Consider the following 13,516-nt stretch of genomic DNA (forward strand, 5'->3'; position numbering starts at 1 on the left):
CATAAGGCCTAGGAATAACTTGGTGGGATATACGGTAAAGCCTGGTTGTGAATACCCTTGATTGGGCCTAGGAATCCCTTAGTGGGATATACGGTAAATCCTAGTTGTGAATACCCTTAATTGGGCCTAGGAATCCGTTGGTGGGATATACGGTAAGTCATGGTTGTGAATACCCTTGATTGGGCCTAGGAATAGCCCATAGGATGGAGACCTCACACGCATAGGAATCGCTTGACTGGTGATGGTGGGATACACGGTAAAGAAGAAAGGTGGACACAGAAAAATTCCTCATAGTTTAGGTGGAGAGATTTGGAGGCATTCATGCTTGTTTAGGGCCTAGTGACCGAGTGAGATTTTGGTAAGGCCTAGCTATATTGATGAGGGTTTTGGGCCTAGGAATCCCTTGGTGGATATATGGTAAACCTTGAGGAAGTATTGATTTGTTCTATTCTGAGTCCCACAGACATGCTTGGAATATGGCAAGGCGGTCATTGGCTGAAAGAAAGATTTGGTTCAGCCCAATCTATGGTTGTTTGGTTTGTGGAAGTCCTGACTTATTTTACTTATGCATACATTAATAAGAACTCCTTTTCCTTTTGTATTTCATGTGTAAATGTACTTGTTAATATTTGATTTTTATTGTTGTTCTAATGTTGTTATTTTGTTGGTTATATGATGGTTATAAGCATGGCTCATGACAAAAATTTGGTTATGGCTCTCATCATGATTTGATTAGTACAAGAAATGTGAATGAATATATGACATAATAGATGATAATGCATCTATTTTGATAAGGCATAAATTCTTCTTGACGAGTCCCAGATAAGTATGAGACCCCTATGCTCAGATTTGTGGTTACGACCTGTAGATTACATGTTTATGATATGTTTGACAAAAATTTTGTCCTGGCTAGTAGGGGTTAGGTCAATTCCTTGTACCAATTTTTGCATTAGTAGCTTTAATTCATTGTTATTTATCATTTCTGTAAGTTTCATGAAGTTCTAGGAAGAGGCCTGAGGCTTATCCCTAAAAAAGTGGCACATAATCTAGGGTCGTTGGCTTAGGATTGCTTGAAGAAGGCCACAGTCGCATGCATGGCTTGTCATGGGAGTGACTAGGGATCTAGCTCAACAAAATGACAAGTTGTCTCAGGGGTTGGACACTTGGAAGGGTTGGTTTTGTCCTAAAGGTTTTGTAGCTCCTGAGAAACATCAGATTGGTTTTTTTTTCGGTTCCACTTCCTTAACTATACATGGGGATTTGAATCACATCATATTAACTCTTCCTCACATGTTTATCCCAGAAGACTGGCTAGCTTGGGTAAATGCGGGAAGAGGGTGTTACATATTGGTATCAAAGCATGGTTCACCCCTTGGACTGTATGGGTGGAATGTGTTTGTCATGCATACATGTCGGTTTCATATGTGTTATTTATTCGTGTGGTTTATGTGTTTGTTGTGTATGCATGGGGTGATCATTGTTACATTTGTGTCGCCATGTGAGAGTTGATGGTGTTGTTGTTGGATATGGTCGTCATAAGTGTATGTCGGTTATGCACTTGTTATGCATGTCAGTGTCTATAGGTCATTATGCATACATTGACATGGTTATAGTTGTCGTGCATGAGGTCATGGTATGTGGTTGGTATAGTCATGCATGGTAACTGGTTGATGGTTGAAATGATGTTTATGTACTGATATGATTATGTTTACACATGTATTGCACTAATTTGGTTGATCATACAGACAAGATATCCTCCCCTGAACTATACTTAGGTATGTTAATTATGTTATGCTTTGGTTTAAGCTATCATGGTATACTTGCAAGAAGAAGATCAAAGATGGCTAGCAAGATGGTAGACTACGGTTCACAAGACTCTCCCAATGGATCAGATGAGTAGCATGGTGGTGGTCACTCTTCTGACTTAGCAAACATAGTGAGAAGTTTGAAGGAAGAAAGAAGAAGTTGCAAACAAGATAATGACATAATCATTCAAGCATTAGAGAAACAAGCAGAATTTAATATAGTAATTCTTCATAGTTTTTCATACTTACAAAGATAGGGACCGCATAGGATCAGCCATGGGAAGGAAGATAGGACTAATGGGGCATATGGTTGTAGATCTCATGGTGGGAATAGGTCAGATACATATGACACGATCAGAGATGGTTGGTTCTTGTATACGCCGGATAGGAGAGGTGATGGACACATGTTCTATTCTAGTTCTAGTTTTGATAGGTACCATAGTCATAACCATTATCATCCTTATAGGAGGAGTGACAGGGGATATTTTCCATATGAGTTAAAGAAATCCAAGACACCTACCTTTGATGGGGATTTGAGAAGCTAGAGGATGCAAAGGCATGGGTACCTGGGATGAAGAAGTTATTTGAGTTGCATGATTATACGAAGAACATGAAGGCCAGAATAGCTATCTTCAGCCTCAAAAGGAAAGGAGACATCTGGTGGGAAGATGTGAAGTGGGTTAGAGACATTAGGACAAAGGAGTTGAGTTGGCATGAATTCAAGAGACTTTTTAGGAAGAAATATTTGTCAAAGAGGTCCTACAACAACAAATCTAAGGAATTCTATGAGCTAAATATGGGGTCAATGATGGATGAGGAGTATATGACAAAGTTCCTGGAGTTTTTGAGGTATGTATTGTATCTTAAGGATGAAAAAGCCAAATTTTAGAGATTTGTCAGTGGATTTTCATTAGAATTTAGAGATCAGATTGAGTATGATGAGCCTCGGTCACTTGAAGAATTCATTGGAAAATTGAAGCACTGTTGGAAGCAATTAAAGCGTAAGACAGAATCTGAGAAAATTTGCAAAGGGAAAGAAAAAGCTAAAGGTAAATGGCAACCAAAGCGAACAAGGCCTCAGAATGTAGGAGAGAAAGAAAATGTTGCACCTTACAAGAATTTTAATGGGTCACAGCCTGGAGGGCAGCAGAATAAAGGTGATGGTAAGGGACAATTGTAGTGTTGTATATGTGGCAAAGGGAATCTCAAGAGGGATTGTCTGCAAAATCAAGATGGTAGGACTCACATTTACAGTGCATAAAGCAGACAGTTGGGGATGTTGGTAAGAGAAAACACATATTTATGCATCACTAGATAACAGGTAGGTAGATCAACAAGCATCTATTATCAAGATGGACGGTAAGATTTGTGATCAAGTTGTTTCTATTTTGATTGACCTAGTATATAATTATATTTATGTAAGTACTGACCTAGTGGATAAGTGTGGTTTGAATAAAGGAGTGCATGCAGAATATTGGTTAGTGCAGTTGGATACAGGTAAAAAAGAAGAGAGTTCATCATTGGATAAGAGCTTGTGAATTTGAGTTGAATGGTATGCCTACCTCAACCCATTTGAATGTGCTTCCGTTGGGATCATATAGTATGCTTTTGGGTATCGATTGGTTGTATCTTCACATGACTAAGGTGGGCTGCTATGACAAAGTTATTGAATGCTTGGATGACAATGGGGAATAGAGAATCGTTTAGAGTAAGAAAAAGGAAACATCAATTAGAATGGTGATAGCTACGCAGGCAAAGCGCAGTCACAGAAAAGGGTGTGTCTTATTTGCAGTTCATATTTCTAGTGATAAAGGTAAGGATGGTTAGGATGCACAATTTATGAAGATGTACCCAATCTTGTAGCAGTTTCGGGATGTGTTTCTAGCAGATATTTCAGAGTTGTCTCCTAACAGAGAAGTGGACTTCTCTATTGAGTTGATACCAGGGGCAACAACAACATTAAAAGCACCATATAGGATGAGCACACCAGAGTTAGTAGAGTTGAAGTTGCAGTTGAAGGAAATGCTTGACAAGGGATACATTAGGCCAAGTGTGTCTCCTTGGGGTGCACCAATGTTGTTTGTGAAGAATAAGGATGGTACTCTTAGGTTGTGCATTGACTAAAGGAATTTGGACAAGGTAAACATCAATAATAGGTATATCACGTTGAGGATTAATGATCTATTTGACCAGTTGAAGGTAGAAGTAGTGTTCTTGAAGATTGATCTAAGATTAGGATACCATCAGGCAAGCATCAAACAAGTGGATATTTACAATTGCTTTCCAGATCAGGTATGGGTATTGCTTTACAATTGCTTTCTTCCGTAAAAATTTCCCAAGTGAAAATTTGTTTACGCGACCAAAGACATCGATACCATACAAACTGATTTGGTTCCAAATATAAAGTTGCAATACGTACCTTTTGTGTGTTTTGCACATTATGGAGATCGAAAAATTGCTCCATCTGTAGTATCCATGTTGCAGGATCCTTGCCATCAAACTTCCTCATATCAATTTTTGGAATATGGTGGTTCTTCAATCCAATAGAGTCTATGAAATCATGATTAACATTTATTTTGTTCTCATTATGAGTTTCCTTTACTACCCTTTCACCATTAGTAAGCATTTCTTGTAGAAACTTTGTCAAATATGTCTTCAAATCTTCCATGCCTGTCTTCAAATCTATCTTCAAATCGTCCATCTTAGCTTCCACGTCATTCATCCTAGCTTCCACGCCATACATCTTAGCTTCTACAAATTTCTTTAAACCATCCATCTTAGATTCGGTTACTTTTTGTGCGAGTGACGTTTGTTGCACTTGGTCTCGTAATTTTGATATATCATGTTGCATTTCTTCCTCTTCTTCAAGAGTCATGATAGAGCTTTCAGGTTGCTTACTAAGTGTTTACATTTTCTTTCCTCGGGGCATCAATTACCGATAATATTGCTTTACTATTCCCTTTGAATTCCTTCAAACTAATTTTCAAACCAAGCTTATGCAAAAATTAAAAAAAACTACACACCTTTTTTCACTTTGTAGGAGCTTGATATTGAATTTGATGTATCTCTGTAATTTCGGATCATCCAGTTTTGAAATCATGACCTGCAGTATCCCTCTACGTCCTCTTTCGAATGCCATTAGTCTAATCAAATTTAGATTCTCCACGAAAGAGTTATGCACAATCTCCCAAGATGACCTGATTATATACCTTTTCAGAAGAGCGATCTTGTATGAATTTCCACGTGTCACTGTTTTGACCTTCGGATCTAAAAAATATACACAAGAAACTACAGTTCGTCCTATTTCTGTAACTTCTTACGAAATTTTAATCTGATGCTCAAAACAAAAGTTATGAGGGTTTTCCCCAAGTCACCTGTTTGTAATGTAATTCAGGAGTCTGCAAAAAAGCCAACTTCCTCAGATCATATCTCAGAAAATATAGCGCGAAAAGCTCTGAAATTCATACCCGAGGTTTAAAACGATTTAGGCCCAAATGGGTTTTTTTTTAGCGTCTGAAACTTCACAGAAAAAAAGTTATGGCACAAATTCCACGATGACCTGTTTGGAGTAGTGAAACCCTAGAATCCAAAGCTCTGATACCAAATGTTATGAAACCAGCTCACAAAAAGATAGGAAAGATAGATCAACGCCTTAGAATTCAGCCTCTTCGAGGGGGCAACCTCCTTTACACTACATAAATGAACAATTCTTAGATGATACAAATGAAAATACCTCATTTCTATATATAGGAGTCTATGGGGTCACAATATAACCAAGCCGACCTAACAATAATAATATAAAGGCACAAAAATAACAATAGGGGGATTCTATGGGGCACAATAATAAAAATATGGGGATAATAGGGGCACAACAATATTAATAAGGGATACAACTACAACAGTAATGGGGGGATCACTAGTATTATAGGGACCTAACATCATGGGTATCACTCACAGCATACCGCACATCGCCATCGCAGAAGACAATCCTAAACCTATCCCTATTGACCCCGTAGACCACGGCTAGGCTGGCTGTAATCCACCCTACACTGCAAGTTGCCACCACATGACATAGTTGAAACCCCTTTGTGAACTAACTTTGCAACTCGCAACCTTGATCCCGATTACCTCCTGTATTTGTGATTTGCGTCTAAGACAATCATAGTCTTCCTTACTAATTTGCGGCTAAGGCCAACCACACTCTAACCTCAAAAATTGCAGTCTAGTCTTAATTAGTGATTTATTTCATAATTTTACTATTGTGTGCTATTACCATGAACATATTTGAAATGTCAGGTATTGTTTACCTTAATTCCTTCACCATTTCGTCGTCTTCAGGTGACATGGATCTAATGACTAGAAAGAGGCCCAAGAAGGAGATCTTAGAGAGTAGTATCAAGGGAGTAATAGATAGCCCCCTCAAAAAGGTGCCCATATAAATATATATCACTTGCTACATAGATAATATGGTGAAGATGACTTGGGCTGAGATACCCTGATCATTTTCCAGAGAGGAGGATGTGCCATATGACGAAGAAGACTACGAAGTATATATTAATGTTAAGGTACCATGTCTTCACAAGGTTGCAACACATCCAACTATCTTCCCATGTGTGAAAAAAATTGATTGGATTCTTCAGCATGTGGATGAAAAACATACAATAGTAAGCAGTGATCAGGGCAAGCCAATGGAAGCTTACACAACATCTGACACATCTGAATACTATAGGTTTCCCAAGCATCGTGTAATACTAAATACAAAATGTTATGTTGGCTTGAATTATTTGACAAAGGACATCTTGAAGTATTGGTGATAGGAACGAAGAAAATTTAGGCAAAGGTCTGATGGCGTCGACAGAACTAAATAACTTAGGAAAGCATACCATATATTGGTAGTCGTGTGTTGTAGAATGTATGTTAAATTAGATGGGGAGAAATTTAAATAAATTTGGATTCCCATGATATATGCATGTGCCATAGATGGGACCATCTTCAGTTGGGAAAATATCCCAGACTAGTCTATTAAGACAAACATCAAGGTGGCAAAGAACACATCTGAAGGACAACAATCAAAATTCTAAAAGGAATCGTACTTGATTGATGCCTTATGCACCAGATGCAAGTTCCAAGAGATGGGATGGGGTGGAGTGCTAATAAAGACATTCCTCCCATAAACATATATTTTAAAAATTTGTGGGATCCAAGATATAGAGGGCTGTATGAAAGGATCATTGAGCACTTTATTTCAATGATATATCAAGAAATTTTGGGCACATATCCTCCTTGTATGTTAGACAGGTCTTGAGCATCCTTACAAGATATTTTTAGGCTGGTTCACTCATGGAGATATGAAATTCATCAGGGTATTCGGTGTGTACAAGCCTCCTCATCAATTACCTACATTCATCATTGATAATGTAATGCAAGAAGTATAATACCAGCATTCCACAAGGCTAACTAGATGATTGGTGAAGTATAAGAAAGATCCATGGCCCACATTCCCTTTGAATATCACATCCTACTGTATTAATCATTGCAAGGATGCTGAAGTAGAAGAACAATATTTGGTATACTTCAGGTTTGGTGAGTTGAGATTCCACCAATACGATTCGAAAGGAATTGCCGCTAAACATTGCAAAACACTCAACTATATATGGGAATATGCTTCACTTGTTGATGAATATGAGGAAGGGGGAATTAATTTTTTCAATGTCTCTAAAGCCTTGGAAGCATCCCTATGAATTGGTTCTTCCCATCCCATGAATAACCCTGAACCTTTAGATGGGGACTCTCAAGAAAGCATGAATTTAGAAGAGAGGAGATCCACACTAAAGAGGAAACAACAATAGGAGCCCAAGAAATAAAGGTTAAAAACAACAAAGGTTGAATGAGAGGCAAAGAAAGTTGAAGAGGAAGAGGCTAGAAAAAGGCAAGCAGAGGAAGAGGTTAGGAAGAGACAAGCTACAGAGGAGATTAGAAATAAACAAATAGAAGATGAGAAGAGGGAAAATCAATAGGAATAAGAGAAGAAAGAAAAAGAAGAAGAAGAAAAGAAAGAATAAGAGGCACTGAAGAAGAGACAACAAGAAGCAAAAGGAATAAGAAAGAAGAGGAAACTAGAAAGAAAGATAAGGAAGAAGAAATAAGAGGAAACTAGAAAGAAAGCTAAGGAAGAAGAAAATAAGAGACAATAAGAAGAAATTAAAATAAAAGAAGAGGAAGAATCTAAGGAGAAGGAAGGAGAATTATCCAATCAACTAGAGGATGAGCTCCTTACTCAAGAACTAGCAAACAAAGAAAAAGAAGGTGGTAGGTCGCCCAACTTACAGCTAGAATAGATTATATCCTCTTTGGATGTTTAGCCTCCCACACCTATTACTGGAAGGCACCTTCCAATTGGTGAAACAAGTGATACATTTGAGGAGGGAGAGCGAGTACTGGACCTCTCACACTTTAGGTTTGATGAATTCAAGAACGAAATATACCAAGAGAGGTGGAAACACTTAGTAAAAGATCCAAAGAAGCCCACATTAGTCACCATTGAGAGGGTCATAGTGGTCGATATTATTGCCAACCTAGTTTCCATAACTTCTATTGAATCTACGTTCTCTACTTCCATTGCACATAATATAGAACTATTGGTGTGTTAATTGAGAGAGTTAAAGGAAATTTGGCAAAATCACAACAAGAAATAGACAGGTTGCATTCCGAGAACAAAGTTCTTTCAAACGCAAGTGCACATACAAAATATTTCAAGGTAGCCATCTCAGAGGAGATAAAGGTCATAGAAGAAGTCATCAAGCTATTTACTGAAGGAATGCCCATCCTTAATAAAATAATATCCCCATTATTAGGATTTCATGGAGAACTGAAGGGAAGAGGGTCATTAATAAAGTAAGCCTTCTCAGCTATAAAATATATCTTTGAATGGAGAAAAGAGTACTTGGATTGACGAACAAAGATTCCAAGAAAATATAGAATGAGCACTACCAAAGATAAGGAAATAATCAAGATGTTAGTGAAATTGCATGAGAAATTGGCCGAGGTTATGACAAGAACGATAAATGCATATCAAACACAATACAATGATTTTGAAGCTCTAGTTGAGGAGTACAAAATCCCCTCTATTGGTGAAATTAGAGAAATAAGACCTGAAGGGGAGATTTGGAAAGAGGTGCAGGAGAGACTAGAGGGGATGAAGCGAGTGACTATTCAAGATAACTTGGAACCTACAAAGGAAACAATCACACAACACATTTTGGGACCAACCAAGCTACACACTAAACTCTCTGGGCTTTCATATCAAATACAACTAGACTTGATGATCTTGTTGTTGGATGCTATAGATTTTCAAATGATATTTGAATGTGAATTTTAAAATAAGTTCCAATCCATCGCTTTTGAATATAAGCCATGACACACACATTTGACACAAGAGCTACACAAGAGGCACCTGAAAATTCCTTGTAATTTATAAATAAAGTTATTTTGAAGGTAAAATTAATAATATAATTTAGAAATAAAAGTCATTTAGGAATCAAAGGTCATAAATAAGGTGAAGATCCATGAGGGAAGTTGAAAGGTCATGGGAGGTGAAAGGTCACCTCAATTTTGTATAAATATACCCTCATAGCTAGATATAAATGACCTTTAGTTTTGGACTCCACTTGAGCACTTTGTATAGGAGTGCTTGTAGACTCTTTTCAGAAATAAAGTGATATATTAGTATTTCCACGGTTGGACTTCATGGATACTTCTTGTAACTGTGCAATGGAAATTTCAGTATTAAGAGGCTCATTCAGCTAAGGCAACAATTTCATGCATGTATTGTTGAGAATCGTGGGACTTATCTCATGGTGATTCGATGGTATGCACTTTTTTTACATGTGTTAAAGTTAATGAACTATTTCATTGGTTATAAGGCGTATCTTATTTGAAGTTGTATGCTACTCATGATTTTATCATTGTTGTTGGTTGTAAGCTAATTCTCAATTGATAAATGAATCCTTCTATCCATGTATCTTAATTGAAGCATGTTAACATCCTTCCTTTAATGATCCATGTTATTTACTTTGGTTGCAATATTGTATTTTGTATATTACTTGCATGGTATTTCATAAAGATATTATAACTTGTTCTTGTGAGGAGTTATATTAGTCTTTTCATGCATTGCTCATTTCGTCCAAAAAAAACTTCAAAACAACGTGGTGGCAGTTGGGCCCAAATATTGGATGGGACTCCTATCACAAACGGTATAAGGTCTAAATGGGAATTTTCACCGAGGAGATCCCCTTATTGTTGGTGGAACATTCTGGCCCGTTAATAGATTTGGTGCTAGAAGGAGGGGCACCATTGCTTGGCTAGTAGAGTTAAACATTATTTTCCTAAAATATCTAAGAATGATAGTAATCAATCAGATTCCACCTCACCAAACCCTCTAGTGTGGGAATTCCCTAAAATTAGAGTATCACCACAAAGTCTTGAGAAGGCACTTGAGGTAACATTTAATTACTTAAGAACTCTTATACATTTTACCTATGAGTATGGTAGGAGGCTCGGAGTCCTCCATGTCCGACCTAGATTACCCCATAGTCATGCCCATAGAGTTGAAACAACCCATCAAGGAGTATTAGTTGGTATTGTACAAGAATCAGTTAACTCTCATTTGGATGATTTTGCAGATTCTATAGAGAGAAATTCCAAATAAGGAAACAAAGGTCCATCTAATCTGGAAAATATGGAAGGTGAGAATTTGGAAGCACCAATGAATGGTGATAACTTGGAGGCATCGGAGAACAGAGAGAATCTTGGGAACAAGAATGAAAGCTCATACTCAAAGAGTGACAAATAAAATAACAATATGGTTGGCAACCAAAAACTAGCATGGATGGCCCAAGGGACATTAAATCTTCCATGAGTTCTACACCCACTGCCTCACCATCCAGAGAAGTTTATTACGAAGTTCGATCCATATAAGCCCACCACTAAAAAAGATTATATAAACAACTTCTACTTGTCACTAATATTATTGGATGTGAAGTATGAAGATGTGGCTTGCAGTATGTTCCCTTATACACTTGAAAACAAAGCCGCAACTTGGTACCACTATATTTTAGTAGGATTGAATACTAATTGGGAAGATTTTATGAAGGATTTCTTGGAGAAGTTCATTGAGGAAAAAATGCCAACAATGTTGTTGAAAGAGTTGAGTGTCTTGCAGATGGGAAATAAGGAAAAGGTAAAGGATTTCAATCAACTCTTTACTACTATTTTGAATAAGTTTCCAACTAATGTTCCACCCCATCCCTTCCATTTGACATTGCTATGTTTGTTAAAAGGGCTAATAAGGTTACATTAGTAAAAACCTTTGCTAACACGTAAGATGATTCAAAATCTAGTGGTAAGAAGTCGAAAACCTCTACAAGTAGTTCTTTTGAAAAAGACTATGGATCTTGAGACTGTTGTGAAATCACTTAAGAATTTGACTAAAGAAGTTTCGAATTTGAAGATAAGTAAATGTGAGAGTTCCTCAAGTAATAAACCTTTCAATACATTCTTTAAGCATGACAACAAATCCTCAAACAAGTCTGCCCAGAGTTTGAATATCAATCTAAACGTAGAAGAGATGGGGATGGACAACTACTGCACTTTTCTTCAAGCAAGCTATTCAGAAAAGACATGCCCAAAATGGATTTGAACCTTGAATCCCATAATTTACATAATGCTTCATAACGCCATGATCACCAATTGAGTTTCTCCCTATAGACTTACGTACATTTTATTTTAGCTCAATTCATTTAATTTTTATGTATGTTTCCAATTTTTATTTCTACTTAATAATTTTATTTTATTTCCATTATATATATATATATTGTGTTGATTAGATTAAAGTTAACATAATTAATTTAATATTATTTATTAAATAATTTAACATAAAAAATAATATTATAATCTTTTTTACTAATGTAGTTGTAGCAACTATAATAGCCCCCAAAATTTTTGACACTAGCAATTTTGGAGTGCCCCTTTTGAAGTCCTTAGAAATTGCATTATGATGATTTTTCTAGAACTTGTTTTCCCATAAGGTTCTTCTAAGACATTATTTCACTTTAACTTTTCTTAGAAACCCTTATCGTAGATTTCTGCAGTTAATTGCACCACCGAGTCATATTGCGACCCTTTTACTGCAAATTTCCACCACAAACTGATATGCAAACCCATTTGTTTCCTAAAAATGCGGTCTGATATTGCGTGTTGCCTCACCACAAGCAAACTCGCAGTCCTAAAAATTAATTTGTGGCAATGCGACTATTGACCATAACTTATGATTACTAGGCCCCACCACATTGCCTTATCTCATCCCACAATCCCTCGCGTTATTGAACATTTATGGTGCTGGTTCCTCACATGTGTGGTAAAATTCTATATAAGGCCCACCCCTCGTATCCATTTTTACACCGCACTTTTGCTTTGTAGCCATGATCACTCAACACAAATGAGCTCATCAGAACACGAATGTGTGCCTATAGCCTATGACCATGACTAGTAGTGGACACAGGTTATACTGCGACCTTTCCCTACAGTTTCCGATTGCATTTTTCTCTTTGTTTCATTTGGTTACTACTAATTATTTTTCTTCATGGTGGTTCACCTACCCAAACCTCCTCTATATAAACCCATTCATTTAACCATTTCCAATCACCCCAAAACTCTCCTCTTTACACCAGCGTCACTCCCCACTAACTCCTAAAGTTTTCCTTGTCTCCATAATGCCTCATCGCACTAGTGTGATCCACTATAATACTCATGTTGTCTCCTTATTTTTCACATTCACAGTTAGCACTAAACCCACACTACACATCACCCATAGAAGGCAACCTCACGGTCCACGACTAGATTGGCCATGATCCACCCTTCACCAAAAATCACCACCACACAACATAATCGAAATTCCTCTACAAACTAACTTTGTGACCTGTGACTTTGATCCCAATTACCTCCTATCTTTGCGATTTGTGGCTAGGACCATTGTAGTCTACCTTCCTAATTTGCAGCTAAGGCCAACCACACTCTAACCTCATAGCTTATGGTCCAATCTTAGTTAGTGGTTTATTTTGTGATTTACCTAACATGTGTTATTACCATGAATATATTTAAAATGTCAAGTATCGTTGACCTTGAATGCTTCATGATTTCATTGTATTTAGGTGACATGGCTCCAATGACCAGAAAGAGGCTCGAGAAGGAGATCTCAAAGAGAAGTATTGATGGAGTGGTAGATAGCCCCAGTGAAAAGGTGCCCATATGCATAGACACTACTTGCCACATAGGTAAGACAATGAAGATGACCTGGGCTGAGATATGCCAAGCATTTGACATTAGGGAGGAGGATGTGCCACAAAATGAAGAAGACTTCCAAGTATATATTAATGTTAAGAAATCATGGCTTCACAAGGTTGTAACACATCTAGCTATCTTCCCATATGCATAAATAATTGATTAGATTCTTCAGCATGTGGATGAAAACCATAAAATATTCAGAAGTGATCAGGGTGAACAAGTGGCAACTTATAAGGTATATGACATATCTGAATACAACAGGTTGCCCAAGCATCATGCAATACTCAATAAAAAATGGTTTGTTGGCTTCAATAAATAGACAAAGGACATCTTGAAGTATTGGAGGAAGGAACCAAGAAAATTCAAGAAAA

The sequence above is a fragment of the Pinus tabuliformis genome, chromosome 2_2 (assembly GCF_031772625.1).
Source record: "Pinus tabuliformis cultivar Carrire ecotype Pingquan chromosome 2_2, CPIR1, whole genome shotgun sequence".
Classification (NCBI taxonomy): domain Eukaryota; kingdom Viridiplantae; phylum Streptophyta; class Pinopsida; order Pinales; family Pinaceae; genus Pinus; species Pinus tabuliformis.